The following is a 20,513-nucleotide window of genomic DNA, read 5'->3' as shown; positions in this document are numbered from 1 at the left end:
CGGCGCCCCGGAGGCCGGGGAGCGGGAGGCGTGCTCGCCGCCCCGGCTTCTCGTGCATTTATTTTGGTTCCACGCGGGACGTGGGGCGGCGGAGGCGGGGCTGGGGGAGGGGGCGGCTCGGCGACTCGCACGCTCTGCCCTGGCTCGGCCGGGGGAAAGCCCCTCTCGCCGTCCCTCCTGCGTTTGGCAGTCCCGGGGGAGCGCCCGGGGGAGTGGCCGCGGGCCGCGGAGGACGTGGGCGGCGGCGCTGCCCGGTCTCGGGGGTCCGGCGCGCGTGGTAGCGCGGGACCCCGGGCGCAGAGCCGGGGGACGACGCTGCCGAGGAGCGGGGGCGGAGGGGGCAGGGCGGGCGGGCGGCCGCGGGCGGTGCTGCCTCGGGCTCCTTCAGCTGGCCGGGGGAGGCTCGGCTTTCTCTGCTAACTCTTCAAGGGCTCCCCGAGCGGAGCCGGCTAATTAGCACATACTGTACTTAGAAAGATGGGGAACAAAGAAAGGCTCTTCGCAGCGGCTGACGGATGCTCTTCTGCCTCCTATAGGCTACGCTGCCCCTGCTCCACTCGCTACATTGCATTCTTTGTGAGTCCGGAGTGGGGAAAAAGTGGCCCTGGCGGCGCAGGGGCTCCGGCCGCCTCCCCCCACAGGTGGGCCCGGCACTGGCTCGAGGCTCGCCCCCAGCTGGGGACAGCTAGAAAAGAGAGAGAGAATGTCTGTGTGTGTGTATGTGTGTGTGTGTGTGTGTGTGTGTGTAAGAGTGTGTGTGAGTGTGTGTGTATGAGTGTGTGTGTGTAAGTGTGAGACTGTAAGAGTGTGTGTGAGGGTGTGTGTAAGAGTGTGTGAATGTGTGTGTATGTGTGTGTAAGAGTGTGAGACTGAGTGTGTGTGTGAGTGTGTGTGAAAGTGTGAAACTCTGTATGTGTAAGTGTGAATGTGTGTAAGAGTGAGACTGAGTGTGTGTGAAAGTGTGAGACTGAGTGTGTGAGTGTGAATGTGTAAGAGTGTGAGACTGAGTGTGTATGTGTGACTGAGTGTGTATCTGTGTGTGTGTGACTGTGTATGACTGTGTAAGAGTGTGAGACTGAGTGTGTGTGACTGTGTGACTGTGAGTGTGTATGTGTGTGAGTGTGTGACTGTGAGTGTGTATGTGTGTGAGTGTGTGACTGTGAGTTTGAGTGAGTGTGTGACTATGAGCTTGTGTGTATGTGTGTGTCATGGACTGCTGAGGTGGTGGGAATGCCACCGTCCCCCTCCCCGGAGGAGCTCCTTCTGGTGGGGGGTGCTTGGAGCCCGTGGGGAAACTTGCCGGCTCCCGGTGCTGACCCGGGCCCCAACTTGGAGAAGCCAGAGGCCGCCTGGCCTGAGCCCGAGAGAAAAGCAGGATCTCACTCCAAGCTGCCAGGGAGGAAAAGCAGTCCAGGGCAAACCCATCCCTGAGATCCCCCGAGATCCCCAGCCTGTGGCCTGGAGCACGAGTGGCTGGGAGGGGGGAAGTAATTGCCAGGCTCCGAAATCTCCCTCCGGGGAGACGTTTACATGTTAACCAAAGTTGAGAGATTGCGGGAAAAGCGTGTCAAGTTGACCAACTTCTGCTTTCATTTATGCTGAGCACTTCAGCAGTAACTTGTGAGCCGGAATTGCTCTTGTTTAAGAAACCTCACCGGACTCCTAATCCCCCTCCACACCACACACACACACACACACACACACACAGACACACACACACACAGACACACACACACAGACACACACACACACACGCGCGCCAGTTTGGTCAGGAGAACAACAGGAACCAGCAACATTTGTCTATCTGGGCAACCCTTTTTTGTGGGAGAGAACCTTAAGGCTAGTTCTTCTTTCAGCCTTTCAGCCTCATCCCACAGGGCCCGGTGTTTCTTCTCCCAGGGGTGGGCGCCGGGGCCGTCACCAGGTCTGTGGAACTCAGAGTCCTGATCCCATTGACTTCTCTAAAACCAAACAGGGAAGGACAGTTATCTGGGCCGTTCTCCACAATGGCCAATGCCTTTTCTGCTGCCCCCCCCCCAGAGGAGTGGGGGAGAAGAGACGTTCCTTGCAACAAGGTGATCTTAAGATTGAAGCCTTGATGTGTTTGCCAGAGTCTGTTTTTTCCTCCCGGGAGGTTGGAGTGATATTCTGCCTTTATCTCTATCTTAAAACAAAACAATTTGGTGATAACAGCTGGTATTACAACTGCTGGCTGAAACTAGAATTCACTTGGATGAGCCAAGTCTGTCTATTCGAACAGTAGCTCTCCTACCTATCCCTGGCTTGGCCAAGAGATCTGTGACTCAGTTTCTCTGTCCTCCCTTTAAGAGAGAATCGGCTTTTGTGATAGAACAGCTCCTTCCAGTCCTTATGCATAAAACCACGCAACTATCCAACCCTGAATCGAGAAAACCTGGCGTCTCTTTGAAACGTTACCTCGGGTGCTTTCAAGAGTGGGGGCTTTGAGTGGATTCTCTCTAATATGTCTTTCAAAACTCAGATGCTCCGACTTCTGGCGTTGCCGTGCCATCTGTTTCAGTCTGGGGCTGAACTTCCTTTCGGGAGGCAGCAGAGAGATGGGCCTTCTTGGGAGACCATTCTGGGATTAGGCAGCAGAGGATGCTGGAGAGCAGCGTGGCGTCCACATGAGGCTTTGGAACTGAAAAGGGATTTTGGAGGTCATTGAGTCTCATCCTCCCTTTTTACAGATGGGGAAACTGAGGTTCAGAAAGTCACCGGGGGAGTAAATGCCAGACTCCACTTCTAAACTGGCTTCTCTGACTCAAAATCCAGACGAAAAAGATTTTGCTTCCTCTTTAATATTATCTACAGCTGAAGGTAGGGCGGCTGAATGATCATTTCAAGCTCAATAAATGTGTTTTCTCTGTAGCCTAAAAGAGCATTTTCCGCAAAGCAGAAACAAAAGTCTAAACAAGTCAGAATGGCCAAAGAAAACAGGCCGCCACCGCACACCTTTCCAGTGTGTAACAAAAGAAACCTGGCGGCATCATTTGTTATGTAATAAGCTGATAAAACAAGTTCCAGGTTTAGATGGAAACCAGATGTGGAGAGAGCCTCTCTAATTGTTCCAGCAAGCGGGCATTTTGGTGAAATCACCAGCGTCTGCAGCCCGGAGAGGTGCTGTTATTTTGCACTGGGCTGAGGGAGAAATCTGCAGCTTGGAGGTGCTCTGGGTTTGCTGCTTTGGCCGTGCCTCCGTTTTCACTCACATTCTTCATCTCTGTTGAAAGAGCGCTTTCCTTGCCAGCATTCATGCCTGCCCGGGGCTTGGCTACGTTGGCCCGGCCTGGCCCGGCTCAGCTGGGCTCAGCTCGGTCTGGCTCGGTTCGGTCTAGCTCGACTTAGTCTGGGCCAGCCCGGCTCAGCCCAGTTCAGCTTGATCTGGCTTGGTCTAGCCTAGCTCGAGTCAGCTCAGTATGGCCCAGCTCGGCCCGGTTCAGTCCGGCCCAGCTTACTAAACCCAGCCTGGCTCGGCTTGGCTCAGCTTATCTTGTCTTGGCTCATCTTGGCCTGGTCTGGTCCATCCTGCTCTGCCCAGCTCTGCTGCTGCCTTGCTTACTCCTGAGGTGGCCATGATTCCCCTCCTGAATAGGGGGCACTGAAAAGCTCGCCCTGCCCTTCAGAAGCTTCCCACTCCCTGGCCAGAGGCCCCGAAGTACTTGCCCGAAGGGGGACCTTTCAGATTTGCTGTCCCCTTCTCTCCCTTTCCCCTGCCTCTTTTGGAGCGTGTGTGGGCCGTCTGTATAGAGTCCTTGTGTCCTGTGTGGCAGGGGCTGGCCTGGACTGCCCGGCCTCGGCAGTGCTGGGCGCAGAGGTTGGGGCCGAGCCAGAGATCTGTGCCCAGAGACCTTTCCTTCCAGAGTGGGCAGGGTGGTTTACATCACTCTGTCCTACTGCTTACATGCCTGAATTAAAAAGCAGTTTGTTCTTCTCTTTGGAGCTAGGTTTGGAGGCTGAGACCTTGCCTGTCTGTCCTATCCAGCTCTGCCTCTTACTCCCTGTTATAGATGACTTCTCAGGGCCTCAGTTTACCCATCTGTAAAATGGTGGCTTGGTTTGGATGGCCTTGAAGTCCCTTTTAGTTCTTGGTCTCTGATCCTGGAATATGACTTAACTTCTTGTCACAGTCATTCTTTTTTCCAAACTCAATTTTAGAGCATAGTCTTTTCTTGTGAAAAATTGGGATCCAGGCTTGTCTTCTGCATCTTTCTTTCTTTCTTTCTTTCTTTCTTTCTTTCTTTCTTTCTTTCTTTCTTTCTTTCTTTCTTTCTTTCTTTCTTTCTTTCTTTCTTTCTTTCTTCCTTCCTTCCTTCCTTCCTTCCTTCCTTCCTTCCTTCCTTCCTTCCTTCCTTCCTTCCTTCCTTCCTTCCTTCCTTCCTTCCTTCCTTCCTTCCTTCCTTCCTTCCTTCCTTCCTTTGTTCCTTCCTTCCTTCCTCCCTCCCTCCCTCCCTCCCTCTCTCTCTTTCTCTCTCTCTTTCTCTCTCTCTCTTTCTTTCTTTCTTTCTTTCTTTCTTTCTTTCTTTCTTTCTTTCTTTCTTTCTTCCTTTCTTTCTTTCTTCCTTTCTTCCTTTCTTCCTTCCTTCCTTCCTTCCTTCCTTCCTTCCTTCCTTCCTTCCTTCCTTCCTTCCTTCCTTCCTTCCTTCCTTTCTTTCTTTCTTTCTTTCTTTCTTTCTTTCTTTCTTTCTTTCTTTCTTTCTTTCTTTCTTTCTTTCTTTCTTTCTTTCTTTCTTTCTTTCTTTCTTTCTTTCTTTCTTTCTTTCTTTCCTTTCTTTCTCTTTTGCTTTCTTTCACTCTTTCTCTCTCTCCCTCTCCCTCTCTTTCTTTCAAGCTTTTTATTTTCAAACTATCTGCATGGATAATTTTTCAACATTGATCCTTGCAAAACCTTGTGTTCCAAACTTTCCCCTCCTTCACCCCACCCCCTCCCCTAGATGGCCGGTAATCCAATAACACATTAAATCCAATGTATGTACACATATTTGTACAATTCTCTTGCTGCACAAGAAAAATCAGAACAAAAAGGAAAAAAAAAAAGCAAGAAAGAAAACAAAATGCAAGCGAACAACAACAGAAAGAGTGAGAATGCTGGGCTGTGAGCCACCCTCAGGCCCCAGGCCTCTCTCTGGGTGCAGATGGCTCTCTCCATCATAAGCCCTTTGACCCTGCAGGCCCCTTTCTTGACGTCGCTCTTCTGAACTTTGCTGAAACTTGGTCTGTGGCAATACTAGTTCTTGTCTAAAAGTTGCTTTGAGATCTACAATTAAATGCAGAGCAAGAAATGGTCAAACAGCTTTCTGCTGGAAGAAAGGTCCCTTAGAAAACACATCTTGATGTGGGGGAGTGATAAGGAAAGGGGGGGGAGAGGGAGGAGAAGAGAGACAGGGAGAGGAGGGATAGTTTTCCCCAGCAGCATCTGGAGAAAGTAAAATGTTTCACTGGTTGGAAAAGTTTTGAAGGGCAGGCCTGTTTATTTGGGGGGGGGGGGAGGAAAGCAGAAGGCTTAGGAATGACAGAGGAGGGAGAGATGGAAAGAAGCCCTGCAGGGGTGTCTGGAGGGGCAGAGGGAGAAAGCTCTGGAAGGACCTCGGAGGAGTTTGCATTTCAAAGATTCCACCTTGTAGAATTTCCTCTTGGTTAAGGATCAGTGGGATGGGAATCCGACCTGGGGAAGCTGCAGCTCCCGTGGCCAGGGCCTCCAGGGCCCCGAAGACTTAGCCTGGAAACTGTAGCCTCCCCTAGGCCCTTCTGGCAGAGCCCCGGGGACCTTGAGTGTAATGGAGGCCGGGTGAATGGAGGGAATGTTTCCATCACTTCATTCGTCTGAGATTGAAAGCGTGGCAGGCTTTTGGCCCCAGAATGGATCACTAGGTCACCGCTGAGTTTTCTTTTCTCCTTCCCTTCCAAATAGACCCCCTCCCGCTCCCACCTGCCCCCTGCCTCCCAGCCCGGCTCTGTGGGCTGAGGACAGAAAAGATGGCTTCAGGAAGGCTGAAGCCAAAATGGTTGTCAGTGGTTGTCCTGGTTTTTCCTGAGTTTGCCCTGAAGTGAAGGTTGCTGTGTTTACTAGATGGAGGCCCTGCCTGGGTCCTGTTTTATCTCAAAGGGGGAATTTTGTTTAGTCTTGCTAATGCTCAGCTCAGATGGAGAAATGTCAGTCCGGGGGTTTCTGGAGATCTGGGCTTCCTGATCTGAAGATGGGGTAATTTGTTTGAAAGCTTTTGCTCGTTCAGAGTGCTTTGGTGCACCTTTTATTTAAAAAAAGAAAGAAACCCATTTCTTTAAAAAAAAAAAAAAAAATGCTTCTTCCTTACCTGTCGGCAACCAGGAGCAAAGCCCAGTGCTTGCCTCCTGCCCCCGTCCTTAGGCCCATCCAAGTCTCCTCTTTTCCAGCTCTGGGGTTGTTGGTTGCGGTTCCCATTTTGTAAAGTCAATTGCATTAGGATGCCTTCCCCACAATTTTGTTCGATATCAACTTTTGTTTACATGCTCGAAGTAATCTAATAATAGATGCAATCATTCAGCAGCTGGGGACTTTGCCTGCTCTGGGCTGCACAAAAGGAGGGAGCCCCTGGTTTGTTTCAGATCTGCGAGAGGTGGATGGGGGGGGCGAGTGTGTAGTCTTGGAGGAGCCACTTCCCGGGGGGTCCCCGAGAACAGCCCAGCAGCCTGCCTGCCCAGGCTTCCCTCTCCGACATTCTCAGTGAGGTGGGTGCAGGGCCCGCCACGGCCGCTGCCATCGTGGTTAGCACTGATGCTCGGTAACTCCAGATTCCCCATGGCCCGTCGGGAATCTGTCCTTTGGGACTGAACAAACCCTTCTTTTGAACCGAGTGCTTTTTGAGCTTAGAGTTGTATTTGCCTGCCTGGGAGTGACTCCGGGTCCTTGGGAGCTCTGCCAGCTCTGAGCTGAGTGGAGGTGCTTCTAGGGCAGCCCCCATGAGGGGAGAACATTGGGAAGGCTAAATTTAGAGAGGCACCCAGCTGGCCACATGGTGATAAATGCAAGGAACCAGCCTTTATTAAGCACCGACTGTGTACCGGACATGAGAGTAGGTGCTGGGGATGCAAATATAGTAAATGAAACATCCCACTCCCAAGAAGTATGTATGTCTATATACACAGATTTTATATATATATATATATATATATATATATATATATATATATATATATATATATATATATATATATATATATACACATATACATACACACACAGAGAGAATAAACGTATAAAGAATAAATGCAAATAAATTCCGGATAGTTAAATACAGGCTAATTGGGGAGCACTGGCAGTTGGGTCTGTGCACCACGTGGTGCTCGGGCCTTGCTGGGAAGGCAAGCAGGGATTCTGTGAAGGGGAGCTCAGCAGGACGTACCTCCCAGACGGGGGGGGGGGGGGTGTCCAGTGCAAAAGCAGAGGGGGGAGATGGGGCCATGTGGGAAGAACAGAAGGAAGGTTCGTTTTATTGAATTGCAGAGTGCGTGGGGGGGGGGGGGGGAGTAGACACCAGTGTATAAATGAATTCGGAAAGGCAGACTTGGCCAGGTTGTGAAGGATTTGAGAAAGTAAACAGAAGGCTTTATCTTAGAGACGCAAGGACCCACTGAAATTGATATTGATTAGGAGAGCCACATGGTCGAATCAGGGAATCAGTTAGGAGATTGGTTGGAGGATGGACTGTCATGGAAGGAGCCTTGGAGGGGGCATTTTTTGCCATAGTCTAGGTGAGAACTGATGGGGGCCTGAATAAGGGAGTGCCCCGTGGGTGGGGAGAAGGGATTGGGTGGGAGAGCCGATTTGCGGTTAGAAGCAGGACCGTCGGCTCACTGATGGGACAGGTGGTGACGGAGGCTGGAGATCGGAAGATGTGACAAGATCGGGAGCCCGGGAGATTGGGAGGGTTGAGGGGACTTGACAGGGAGAAGGTCTAGAGGAGGGGAAGGTTGGGGGGGAAGAAAGCGAGTCTTGTTTTGGATGCGGAGGGGGAGGCAGCTCTAGGAAGCCAGTTTGAGATGTCCAGGAGGCAGGTTGTGATGCAGGCGCAGAGCTCTGGGGAAAGCCCGGGGCTGGATATAGAGGTCTGGGTGCCGCTGGGAGAGAGTTTAATTAAACCCTTGGGAGCTGGTGAGGTCATCAAGGGAGAGAGTATAAAGCGAGAATGGCTGCCGTAAGAACCCTCCCGGATGAACTCATGCATCCTGAAGCTGCTAAAAAGAACGGGCTTCTGCCCCCTTTGGTCCCTTGAAGCAGCGCCCACAATGCCTTGCTTGGCACATCCCGGAGCAGGATGGCAGGCTAAGAGGAGGACAGTACCTTGGGTTTCTTTCCAGTTGTTCTCACTTAGGTGTGGCCTTGTTACTAGAGCTCCCACCCAACACATTGGACCAGGGCCAGCTTTCACAGGACTGCTTACAGTTCCTTCTGGGCCGCACACTTGTAAGGGCAGGCCGAGCCCCCCCAGCCAGCCCTGTGCTGTAGATTACTGGCTGGGATCCCCCTTTTCCACTTTTGTCCCTCTATTCTAAGGGTCAGAGGGCAGAGACCTGCTCTCTGGCAAATGGTAGATTTACAAATAGTAGGTGCTTACTAACTGCATTGTAGCCTTTCCTTATTCTCCAAGCCCAGCTGAGTTGGGCAGCCTTGGGCTCTCTGTACCAGGAGGCTGCTGCCATGCTGGTCTTCTCCCTCTGAGCCAGAGCAGCCTGTGGGTGATGGAGCACAGGTCCTCCTCTGAGCAGCTCAGCACGTGGGGCTGGGGCCTGCCTTTGGGGGGAGAATCTAACACTAAACCTCCCCCAAGTGCTTATACTCCCCTCTGTCACGCAGGAGGGCCTTAGCCTAGAGAGGGTTGGCTTATTTTTCCTGAAATAACCGTATTTGAGTATTTGCTCATCATCAGTCACTGGCCGAGCATTTATTAAGTGCCTACTGTGTGTCAGGTCCTGGGTTAAGCCCTGGGAATTCAAAGACCGACAAAAAACAGCCCCTGACCTCATGGAGCTGCTAAGGGGGAGACCACACGGACATAATTAGGGCCAAGCCAGTTACCTCCAGTGTAAATGGGGATGGAGGAGGTGAGAGGAGAAGGTAGCTGAGGGGAAGGTCTCTGGGCGGTGAGGGGGAAGAGAGGGGACGGCAGCCTGGGAAACACCGCCTGACCCCCTAGTCTGGAAGGCCCCCTGTGCCCAGCTTCCTCCCTGGATGCTGCGGCCCTGCGTCAGCCCCAGGAACCAGTGTGTCCTTCTGGAGGTTACTTTGTATCCCGCGCTTCCGGTGGGCTGGCCCAGTGGTGAGTGTAGCACAGAAGAAAGTGCAGGCTCTGATTTGTAACTTATTTTGGCAACTTTTTAGCCTCCTAGGGAAGGGCTTTGGGCACCTGGAAGTGAATTGAAACTTTTTAGATAGATTTTTCTTCCCCCTCCCTCCCTGCCATTAGCATAGAAAAATCAGGATGCTTTAAACCGGGCCAAAGTGCCTGTGAAATGCCCTAGAGGGCTTCTGAGTTAATTAGCTCTGACCACTAATTTTTATAAGAAATTCCTGCTGGGGTTTTGAATCCCTTTGGCTTGTCTGACAGTACAATCCCTTTATTTACCCCATGACTCAGTTTCCCCATTTGAAAGTCCTACCTTAGTCACTAGAGTGCAGGAAAGATTGGGGAAGTTTAAGACCCACCCGAAATATTGTTGGCGTGGACTCCGTGGAGTTTGGCGGTCTGAAATGGGGGTTGCTGGGTCTCTGTGGAGATGGGGCATTTTCTGCTTCTTGGGTGTGGAGGAGGAAAGACAGATGGCTTCTCTGCTCTGGGCTCAATGAAGGAGGTAGCTGGAGTCTTGCCCCCCATGCTGAGGGATGAGCCGGGACTTTCTCTTCGTGGATTTTGGAAGACCTTTCCACGTGAGAGGTGCTTGGCAGGTCGCGGATTTGTTCACTAGAAAACTTGTTGCTGGGTTTAAAATAAAACCCAGCTGCCCAGACGAATCCACTGGCGTCCTTTTAGGAAGAAGCCCTGGCGTTTGTCTATCCGATGCGTAGCTAGTTTTCCCACCCAGGCCTTTTTAGCGGCTGGTTTGAATGTTGCCTGTTCAGCTCTTCATGGGAATTTCAGTGTTGTTGGTTTTATTTTTTAAAAATAAGCTATAAGCCTGCTCAGGGTGCCCTCTCTGAAGCCATTTAGGGATTCTGGAGCCGATTCTTAGGCTCCAAGTGCTGGCAGCTCATTTCTCCCAGAGGAGAGCCTGGGCTTGATTTTGTGCCGACAGCTTGCCAGGCTTGAGGTGGCCATATTTGCCCTTCTCCCTTTGGCCCCAGCTGCCTTGTGCTGCTTTGGGGCCTTCTGGCTTCCTCCTTGCCAGCCCCTCTTCTTCCCTGTCTGCTGTCCTGGATCAGTAGTTCCCCCCGAGCCCTGAGTGTGGATCCTCCTTCTGGTTTTTGTTCAGAGATTTCCGAGTTCAGGCCCGGAGCCTGGAGTTTTTGAATCCGAGGTCAAATCCAGCCTCAGACATTCGCTGACTGTGCCATCCTTATCTTATTAATGACCTCCATGGTATATCAGCCTGCTAGTGGAGTCACTGAGGTATTGACATTTTGGTTACTTATTTGTATAATTCCAAATGGCTGTGGAAGCAGAAAATGCACTGCAAGTCCCTGCTGGTGGCTTCTGGGAGTTGGAAGGTTCCTCAGTGGCCACAGAATTCAACCTGTACTTGGATGAGGAAAATCATGGCCATCACCTGTCTGACTTGAGGGCCTCTGGTGTCTCCAGAGAGCCCAGGCTGCTTTGCCATACCTCACACCGTTAGGGAGTTTCTCTACATGGATAACTTATTTCCGGTGTAGTGTCTCGAAAATGATTCTGCTTCTTTGCAAATAATACTTTTGTAAGGATTTCATCAATCTGTGTCGGAGTTCGGGCCATTCAGCTTCGAATGTGTGAGGGATTCTCATGCTGCTTTGGAGACTTAGCAGAGCAAGGCAAATCGGAACCATTTCAGCAGCATCGAGGTGCCCGGAGCAGGGTGAGAGCTGAACTATCCTGTGAATTGTTGGTGAGGGACTCCCCAAATCTCATGTTTAGCGGTCTCCGGTGTCTTGTTATTTTTCCAGAGGAAGACTGGAAAGCTCATGTTGTAAGTTAGTTTGCAGCTCTACAGAAGAGGCAGAGTGAGTTAAATCTTTCGAGCTTTCACTTGGAGAAACTGGATCTGTCTGTACCAGAGTGACTTGGTTTGGCCCTGAATGTAGGAAATGAAAGGCAGGTAAGTTTAATGAGGTCACTCGAATCTTGCCTTTGCCTTGATCTGAACACTCCCTTCAGCAGTCCTTTGGCAGGGTTTCTGCAGTCCCCTGTTTGCTTGGGCTAATAATAAAGCTTCTACTTGCGAGATTTTTATGTTTGCACATCAAATCTTTCTTTTTATTTGTAGTCCCAATTTTAAAAATCCCATTAAAGCTAGAAAGCGCCTCTTTCATTGCTAGAATCTGCATCCTATTGGGACGGGTCACCTGGGAACCGATGGAGGCCTCCCTGTTTGGCCCTGTTGCCGTGTTGCCTGTTGCATCCAGAGAACCGACAGTCTGGGAAGTCCACTGGGTTGGTTTCCTCGGTAGCTAGCTACATTCATTTGCGTGCCACTGAAGGATTCTGGGAGCATGCTGCCCAACACTATGGGTGCCCTACCCATTGGATGCTACAGCCTCTAGTGACCTTTGACTCTGATTCATGGTGGTCTGTAGCTGGGATTGGGACACTCGGCCGTTAGAGATCTTCTGTTTTTGTGACAGGGGATGGCAAACTTTGCCTTTGGTCAGTATTGGGACAGAAGGGCTCTTTGTTTATTGGAACACAACTTTATCCAAAACTCCTCTGGGAGGAATTGTGAGCAGAGTGATATTTCCACGAGAGAGTCTTCCTCAATCTGCCAGAGACTCCAAGCTGGGGCAATGCTGGCTGAAGAACAGACAGAGGTGGAGTCGCCCATGCTCCCTTGGTCAGAGTAAGGGTCTGTCTGGTCAGAGACCTTTGCAAGCAGTTCTTTGGCAACGTCACCTGGCTTGCAATGATGATAGCCTTGTGGTTACAAAGTGTTTTGTGGGTATTAGTGCATTTGAGCCTCACACTGATCCTGTGATTTGAGTTTCACAAGGACCATTTTCTCTGTTTTAGAGACTCAGAGATAAGCGACTTGTACAAAATCACAAGATCACAGGATTCTAGGAGGTTTGAGATGGAAAGTTCCTGATAGAACAGTTGGCTCAAACCCCGGCTTTCAAAGAAGCCCAAGTGACGGGGAGTCTCCGAGCCCTGTATTGGGCTGCCCTATGGGTCTCTTTGATGGGATTGCTCTGTAATGAAGCCTTCCTCCCCCTCCTGCTTTTTTTCTTTCTTTCTTTTCTGTTTAAAAGTACTTTAATGACCCTCCTTGGAAGAAGTCCAAAATAAAGCCACTTTATGTGTGCCCCACTCCCTTCTGTAGTAGGTGGGGTGCTAGCAGGTACAATGGAAATAGATTCCTTGAAGTTAGATTTGTGTGTGTGTGTGTGTGTGTGTGTGTGTGTGTGTGTGTGTGTGTGTGATTTATAATTCCAGCACCTAACACACTGACTGGCACATAGTAGGCCCTTACTAAGTGCTTGTTGAATTAAATAGTAATAATATCTAATATTTAAATCGAGCTTTAAGGTTTTCAAATTGCTTTGCAAACATTTTATCCTCCTAATAACTCTGGGAGGGAACTATTATTCACATTGCAGAAAGGGAAACTAAGGCAGATAAGCTAAGTAAGTTGCCCAAAGTCACACAATTAGTAATTTTCTGAGGTTTGAGCTGAACGTAGGGTCTTCCTGACTCTCAGACCAGTGCACTATCCACTGCAGCCCCCATCCCTCAGCTGTCTAGCTAGTTAATTTGGTATTATAGGAAGAGCTATGGAAGTGGTCATGGATCCTGGCTTGGTTCCTTGCTTTATGGTCATGGGAAAGCCATTTTTGTTCTCTGGACCTCCGTTTTTCCTTTTGTCCCATGGAGGGATTAGACCAGATCAGCTCTCGGGGTCTTCCAGCTTCAGATCCAGAGCGTTTCTATAGAAGTAAACCAGACTGGATAATCTTGCCCAGCTTAGTGGAGATTTGAAATGGATTTGGCCAACTGGATCTGGGTTTTGTTGCTTTTGAAGGCCTCCCATTCTCCTGGTTAAGACTTGGGATTCCTGAAAAGTCTCCTTGCAGCCCTAAAAGGATGAAGGGAGCTGGGCTGGCCAGGAGTCCCACAGGAAGGGCAGAACCTTCGAGGCTGCTTCTCACAACCCACCCGAGAACTTTGGCGTAATTCCCCTTAGTCAGTGCAGCACCAAGTGCCTTTTCCTTGGAGCTTCGGGGCTGGTTCCGAGGACATCAGAGACATCCGTCCTTCCCTCGGACTCCCCTGCGATCCCTTGCCTACTGTCCGAAGCTTTGCCAGCCCCGTGTGCTCTGCCACTGGGATTGGATTCTTGAGGGCTGATGGGGCAGTGATCCCAGCCTCAGGAAGCAGGAGAGTGTAAGGTGAGGGGAGATGTCAGAAAAGGAAAGACAGCTGCAAGGCCTGGCTCTTGGGGCTTTTGCTTAAAGGAGAAGGCGGCTGTTCAAGCTAGAGAGTCTTGGTTTTGGAAAGACGTCTCTGTCCTCACAAAACAGTGAATTCTCCGGGAGTTTAGTAGCTGCCCTCGCTGGTGAGAAGGAAAGGGATAAAGCTGGTCCTGCCAAGTCGAAACAGGTTGCAAGGTGACCTGGGAAGTTGACAGGAACTAGGAGAAGGCCAGAAATATGAGCCGCGATGCCCCCATGAATCGGGTGCTGTGGGTGTTGCTGGTGTACGATACGCAGATAAATGTGTTCTAACTCGCCTTTTAAAAAATCATTTTCCCCCCCACTTGTCAGAGATTTTGGCATGTCCTTGTTTGCTCAAGACTCCCTGGAATGCATTGTTCTAGGACACCGAGCCACGGGTGCTGGAAAGCCCAGAGCTCCCTGGCAGCCACCCAGCGGCGGCCGCCTGCCCGGCCTTCTCCTGCCCCCTCCCCGAGCCCCCACTGCCCCACACCTCCCTGGCTGACTTGGAGCCGCTCGCCTCTCTGCGGCCCCCCGTGTTTGTGGCCTGACTTGGTCTCTGACCATCTGACCATGACTGGCTCTGTTCCACTGACAAGGAGTGTGAAAGTGTAAGAATTTTTGTTTGACCAGATTTGTTGGGGGAAGCAATTATCGGATTTCAGTCGAGAGTTAGGGCCCTGCCCCCCAAAAGCTGGGCTAGATGCCACCTCCGATTCCTTTCAGGGGCTCCGTGATTCCCCAACTGTCGGGGATCAAGTTGGGCTCTCCGGGGCCAATCTAGCGCCTCCCTTCTGTCCACTCCTCTCCCCATTTCCCCTTCCCTCCGTTGGACTCTTAAAGCACGTGAGGGCCCCGAGAGTGTGTCCTGTTCTAGGAAATATCAGAGGAGAGGCTTGAACTCTGGGCCTTTGACTCTCAGCCGTGGGTGTTCTTCCCATTGTGTCCAAACCACATGGTTCCCTTCTCTCGCTTTCTGGACTGGGATTCCTGAAAGCCAAAAGGGGCTATTTTCCATTTTCAGGTTCTACAACAGAAGGCCCAGCGAGAATGTCTTAGACCATGGCAGCTCTCAACTGGGATAAACTCTGAGTGGTTCGGGTTCCAGCAATTGAATGGCCTACCCGGCCCAACCTCAACCCTTCCTTGCCCATTCCAGACTGAAAGGCCCCCCTTCCCCCTCAGCTCCTGCACTCCCTCACCAGTCCCTTCCTAAGTCCTCTTACACCCCTCTCATCCGCAGGTCCTTTGTGATTTAGGGACCTGGCCTTCCCACCCACAAGCCTCTCCATCTCTTGGCAACAGGCATTTTTCAGTGTCTATTCCCATTTCCTGGAACTCTCTCCCTCCTTTGCCTTTTGACTTCATTCACTAGAAACCTCCCTTTTCTCCGGGAGGCCTCTTTCAGACTCCTTTGGTGCCTCCCCTCTGAAACTGCCTCCAGTGTGTAGCTTCTTTGTTCACAGTTGTTTGCATGTTTTCTTCCCATTAAAGTGTACCTTGAGGACAGAGTTTTTTGGTCTTTGTTTGTAAATCCAGAATTTATTATAATGCCCGACATACAGTAGGCATTTAATAAATACTTATTTACTTAACTTGTTGACTATTTCTTATATGTACTTAATTCCTTACCCATTGCTTCCTACTCTAGAAATTTAGTTTCTTGGGAGAAGAGACTGTGTTTTGGACTTTCTTTGTGTATCCTAGAACCTAGGAAGTGCCTAATAAATGTTTTTTGATTGATTGGGCCATAGTAAGTACTTATTAACTACCCGCCTGGATGCTATCCTACTGGCTGCTGCCCTGGGGACATCCTAGAGGAGAACTTTGAGGTTGTTTGAGGTAGATTAGCACAGAATCACATGTGTGGGGATTTGCATCTTTGGAGGATATGCCCCATTGTCTCTGAGCCATTGAAATACATGACAGTGAAAATGCCTCAGTTACTCAGGATTATGTAGCTACCTAAAGGTGTACTTAGTGCTTTCCTGACAAGCCCCTGTCAAGGCAGATCTCCTGGATTTTGTGAATAACATTTTATTTTTGCAAATGCATATAAAGAGTTGTTTTTATTTTTGTAAAATTTTATTTTCCAAATTTTTCTCCTTCCCCCTCTTATCTCCCCCTTTCCCAAGACATCTAGCAATCTGATAGAGGGTAAATAGTGTGATCCTTTTAAACATATTTCTATATTTGTCATGTGATGCAAGAAAAGTTAGCTCAAAAACATGAGAAATAAAAACAAGTAAACAAAAAGGTGAAAATGCTATGCTTCGATCCACATTCAGTCTCCATAATTCTCTCTCTGGGCCTGGATAGCATTTTCCCTCCAAAGTCTATAGAAATTGCCTTGAATCACCACATTGTTGAGAAGAGCCAAGGCCATCATAGTTGATCCAGATCTCCTTGTTAAGAGACTTAGCCAGAGTCACATATTCAAGGTAGTGTTAAAGCTGGAACTGAAATTTGGATCTTCTCAATACATGTAGCACAGTAATCTGTGGTAGAATCCAAAAGTTGACAAGGATGGACCTTTTGGGAGCTTCAAATACTCAGGTTTGACCACAGACTCTGTCCCTTATATATTTATATATATGTCTATATCTTTGTTATTTATTATTTATTTATTTATTTGTTTGTTTGTTTGTTTGTTTGTTTACTTATTTTTGCTGAGGCAATTGGGATTAAGTAACTTGCCCAGGGTCACACAGCTAAGAAATGTTAGGTGTATGAGACCAGATTTGAACTTGGGTCCTCCTGACTTCAGGACTGGTACTCTATCTACTGTTCCAACTCTGTCCCTTATAGATAAAATTTGTTTAAGAATGATATTATTTTCACTCTGATGAATTATAACGGGTAAATTAGTTTCAATATGGCTCTGGAGCTGTGAGCATCTGGGTGACCTTGGACAGCTCCTTGTAACTGAATAGGGTAGACCAGTTGACTAGAAAGTCCCTTCTCCCTTGAGCTCTGTACTGAAAGCTATGATCTTCTGATCCCCCTTCATCATCTGGTTGGCTGTTGTGTTTTATTCTTCCCTCTATCTCCCTGTGTGCCATCTCTTGCCCATTGTTGTCTGGAATAAAATGTGTTCTCTCGAGGATCTAAAGTACTTCTCATTGGCATGGGTCTTTTATTCCCAAGTAACAACCCAGGGCATTGGGTTTCCTTCTTTAAGTAAAACTTTTAAAAAATGAAGTGGCCTTGAATTTTTTTTTAATTATAGTTTTTATTTACCAGATACATGCATGGGTAATTTTACAGCATTAACAATTGCAAATCCTTTTGTTCTAATTTTTCCCCTCCCCCCCCCCCCATGGCAGGTTGACCAATACATGTTAGATATGTTAAAGTATAAATTAAATACAATATATGTATACATGTCCAAACAGTTGTTTTGCTGAACAAAAAGAATCAGGCTTTGAAATAGTGTACAATTGGCCTGTGAAGGAAATTCAAAATGCAGGCGGACAAAAATAGAGGGACTGGGAATTCTAGGTAATGGTTCATAGTCATCTCCCAGAATTCCTTCGCTGGGTGTAGCTGGTTCAGCTCATTACTGCTCTATTGGAGCTGATTTGGTTCATCTCATTGTTGAAGATGGCGTGGCCTTGAATTTTGTTGTTGTTAAGTCATTTTCACTCCTGTCCGGCTCTTTGTGATCCCATTTGGGGTTTTCTTGACAAAGGTGCTGGGATAGTTTGTCATTTCTCTCTGCAGCTCATTTTACAAATTTACAAAAAAATAGTTTACCTCAGTAAGCTGGGTCAAGGGACGTCTTCAGGTCTTTGATATAGACCAGGAATATAGAATTGCCGAAGTGTTTGCATGAGATAAAATGAGATATAAAGATCCATCATGTTCAGAATATTATTTCGGGTTGGTTAAGGAGCCAGTCCTTTGTAGAAAAGGATTTCCATAATTACGGAGCACATTTAATTCCCTGCCCTCAGAAAGCACCACTGAAAATGATTCGAGGCAGTGCCGATTAGGAGTGCCACAGCAAGGCCACGTACTGGAAGTCAGGAGGTGTGGCTTTGGGTGCCAGCTCTGCCATTAGCTGAGCTGCTGTGGGTACATGGTTGTTTTTCAGAACATGTTTCTTCATCTGCGTGATCATTTTTAAAGTGGTCTCTAGTGTTTTCCCTGATTTAGGGGGTCTTGGCCTTTTTTTCAGTCCCAGGCTCTATGGCCATCCCAGAAGTTGCAGAAGAAGTGGTGCTCCCCCTTCCCCATATCTTCCAGGGCTCCAGTCACATTCTCTCAGTAGTTCAGATGGGTAGGGTCAGAATGAATTTCCAAGAAACTTCACTTTCCATAGGACTGAGGAGAATTTTCTGACTGATGGAAGAGCTGTGAACTTTGTCCATCCAAAATGGCACCCGTTTCGGGTCAGGGGGAAGTGAAACAAGGCCCCGGCTTTCTGGCTTGCACTGTTCGTGTTGTTTTTTCCTTAAAATACAATTGGCTTTATACAGTGAAGCAACACGTTGGCTCAAATGAAACTCAGAAATGAACTTGAACTCTGATGCATGTAGGACAGATACTCTTGGAGGACTGCTCTGAGGGCCATAAAAGAGCACTTCTTTCTTGGCAGATGGAGCCGAGTTATTTTGGAGATGGAGGGAGGAGCACTAGAGAAGGCAGCTTTTTGCTTTAGTGGCCTGGGCCAGAAAATGCCTGAAACCATTTTGGCAGTGAGCAAAGGCCACCCAAGAGGCTTTGGAGAAGGGCAGAAGCCATTTATTCTTGGTGGACCAGCATGGCCGCCTCCAGGGAGATGGCTTTGGCTGTGGAGACCCAGCCAGTCTTGGGAAGGCCAGTGCGTGCCACAGACTTATTGTTGGTGCTCTTGAAGCGGTCGAGGTGATCTTTTGAGTGATTTTTTTTTTCTTAGAAACTCTCATGCATTTACCACATCAAGGCAAACCCTGAGGTTGAAAAGCATCTGGTGCCATTTCCATTCCTGTGACCAAATTTGCAGAGTGGAAATTTGAACCTGGTGAGGAAAGTGCAAAAATCTTAAAAACAAAGAACACAGCAACGAGCAACAGGGCCACGAAAAGCCCGGCAGAGTTTGGTGGAGAAGAGCATTAGGCTTGGCCAGGATCTGCCTCCATCTCTCACCAGCTGGGGACTTGAGCCAAGGCCCTTCATTTATAAATTGAGGGATTAAACTAGTTGTTTGGTTTCCTTCCCTCTCTAAGTTGTGAAGGAGCCCACGAGATGCTATGAGGCAAGCCTGGGGTTAGGCTAGAACTATTCCTTAAAGTTCTATGGGTTTTTTCTTGCTCTTCTGATTTAAAAGGAAAATCGTGCAGAAATGCCAGTATTTTGCATAAAATAAAATATAATGTCAAGGTCTGCCATGCTCACAATATTGCCAGCTCTCTCTAGAGAGGATTATGTTCTCTGGGGAGTCAGAACTCAGCCCCATCTCAGGCGTTGCTGTGGGATAGCCCGTTGGTACTTTTCACTAATGGAGTCAGAGAGGGAACAATCTTGCTTTCCAAGGATTGCTGCCCGGGGATTGGGGCTGATTTACGACCTTTTTCTCACACTCATAGAAAACACAGGCTCATCCCCAAAAGACTTGGGGGAACACTGGGACAAGTGAGTGAAAAATAGAAATATTTGCATCCAAAGCCGTCCATTTACCAGGTTGCTAGTCCAGCCCCTCATGGGAGGGACCCCCTGGCTCATCAGAGGGGGCCTCTGATTTTATTTAGTGGATGGGTTGTGGGCAGAGGTCACGTTAGGGCACTTTCCTAAAAGACTGTTGCGTCTCGTGAAAGACAGAAAGGTCTCTGCACAGACTCCCCTGCCTTCTGTTAGGAGCCCTGCCGGAGGAAGCCGTTGTGGTGTCCATCCAAAGGATGGAGGACCACGTGAGTGTGTAAGGAGCTATCTGCTGTGAGAGCATGAATGTGTGGAGGCCCCAGACAGTGGAGACCCTCTTCAGCATGTGGGCCCCACCTAGATGGCCTGCCCTCTGTCCCGGCCCTTCTTCCTCCTGTAGAATGGATGTTGCTGCCTTGTGGGGGCCATTCAACACCCCATAGTTGTCTGGAGGAGCTAGCTGGGGCAGATGCAGGTCTCCCAGGAGGCTTCTGGGGAGCTTCTCGGTTCTGTTCAGTGTGGGCTTCTCTGAGCCCAACCAAGGCACTTGGCCCTACTTGTGCAAGCTGGGTGGGCTGCATGAAAGCCCCTGTGGAAACCAGGGCAGGGACGTGGCTGCGTTAAAGAGAAGTTCATTTTTTTGGTAACGCTTTTAGGTTAGTTTACAAAGTGCGTTCCTTCAAGAAGACTCTGAAGCAGGTCATTCTTTATCTTAAAAACGTAGAAACTGAGTCCCAGAGAAGTGACACGATTGCCTGGAAGGCTCCTTAGACCCCTGCCTCCTTAACTTGACGTAGAGACTCCTTTCCTCCAGATGGATGGAGTCGTATGAATTCGCTCTTAGAGGTCACTTCCCGGCACAGACACCCAAGGGGTTCACAATTCGGTTTCTGGCCACCTGCATTACCCTGTGCGAGGGCCTGGTAGTGAGCCTGCTGGCAGGCTGATTGAAGTAAGCCCGACCGTCTCTGTAAAAGCTTCGCTGTGTTAGCCCGGTAGGCCATTCAAAGTGATCGCTTGATGAAATGCTCCCGATGCCGAGCCGCCTGTTTTGGAGCCCAGCCCTGCAGGCGCGGCCCCTTGGCCCTCCCTGGGAGCCTTTTGGAGTGCCCCCTTCTCCCTGTCTCTTCTCATCACTTAATAGAGGCCCGGGACATTTTGAAATAAAAGATTTAGTCAGCAGCCAGGCTTGCATGTAGCAGACAGATGTCTCCTTGCTGGAAAAGAGGGAACGTTTTTCTCAAGAAATAAAAGAGATGAGCACAGAGTGTCTCCTATC

General features: G+C 49.2%; 1 protein-coding gene across 5 annotated transcripts in view; it reads left to right on the top strand.

Moving 5' to 3' along the window:
- FAM53B (family with sequence similarity 53 member B) overlaps positions 1-20,513 on the top strand; it is an 87,031-nt gene that overhangs the window by 2,161 nt on the left and 64,357 nt on the right. Inside the window, exon 1 of one of the 5 annotated variants that reach the window (XM_074297119.1) lies at positions 389-2,838. The exons of the other annotated variants lie outside the window; for them this stretch is intronic. The gene's annotated coding sequence lies outside the window, so the exon portion shown is untranslated. Of the gene's footprint in view, positions 1-388; positions 2,839-20,513 lie in introns of those variants that run through there. 5 annotated transcript variants of the gene reach the window in all.

This window comes from Sminthopsis crassicaudata, chromosome 2 (genome assembly GCF_048593235.1).
Source record: "Sminthopsis crassicaudata isolate SCR6 chromosome 2, ASM4859323v1, whole genome shotgun sequence".
In the NCBI taxonomy this organism is placed as follows: Eukaryota; Metazoa; Chordata; class Mammalia; order Dasyuromorphia; family Dasyuridae; genus Sminthopsis; species Sminthopsis crassicaudata.
Note: the sequence above shows the minus strand (reverse complement) of the source record. Positions and strands in the feature narration are given on the sequence as shown.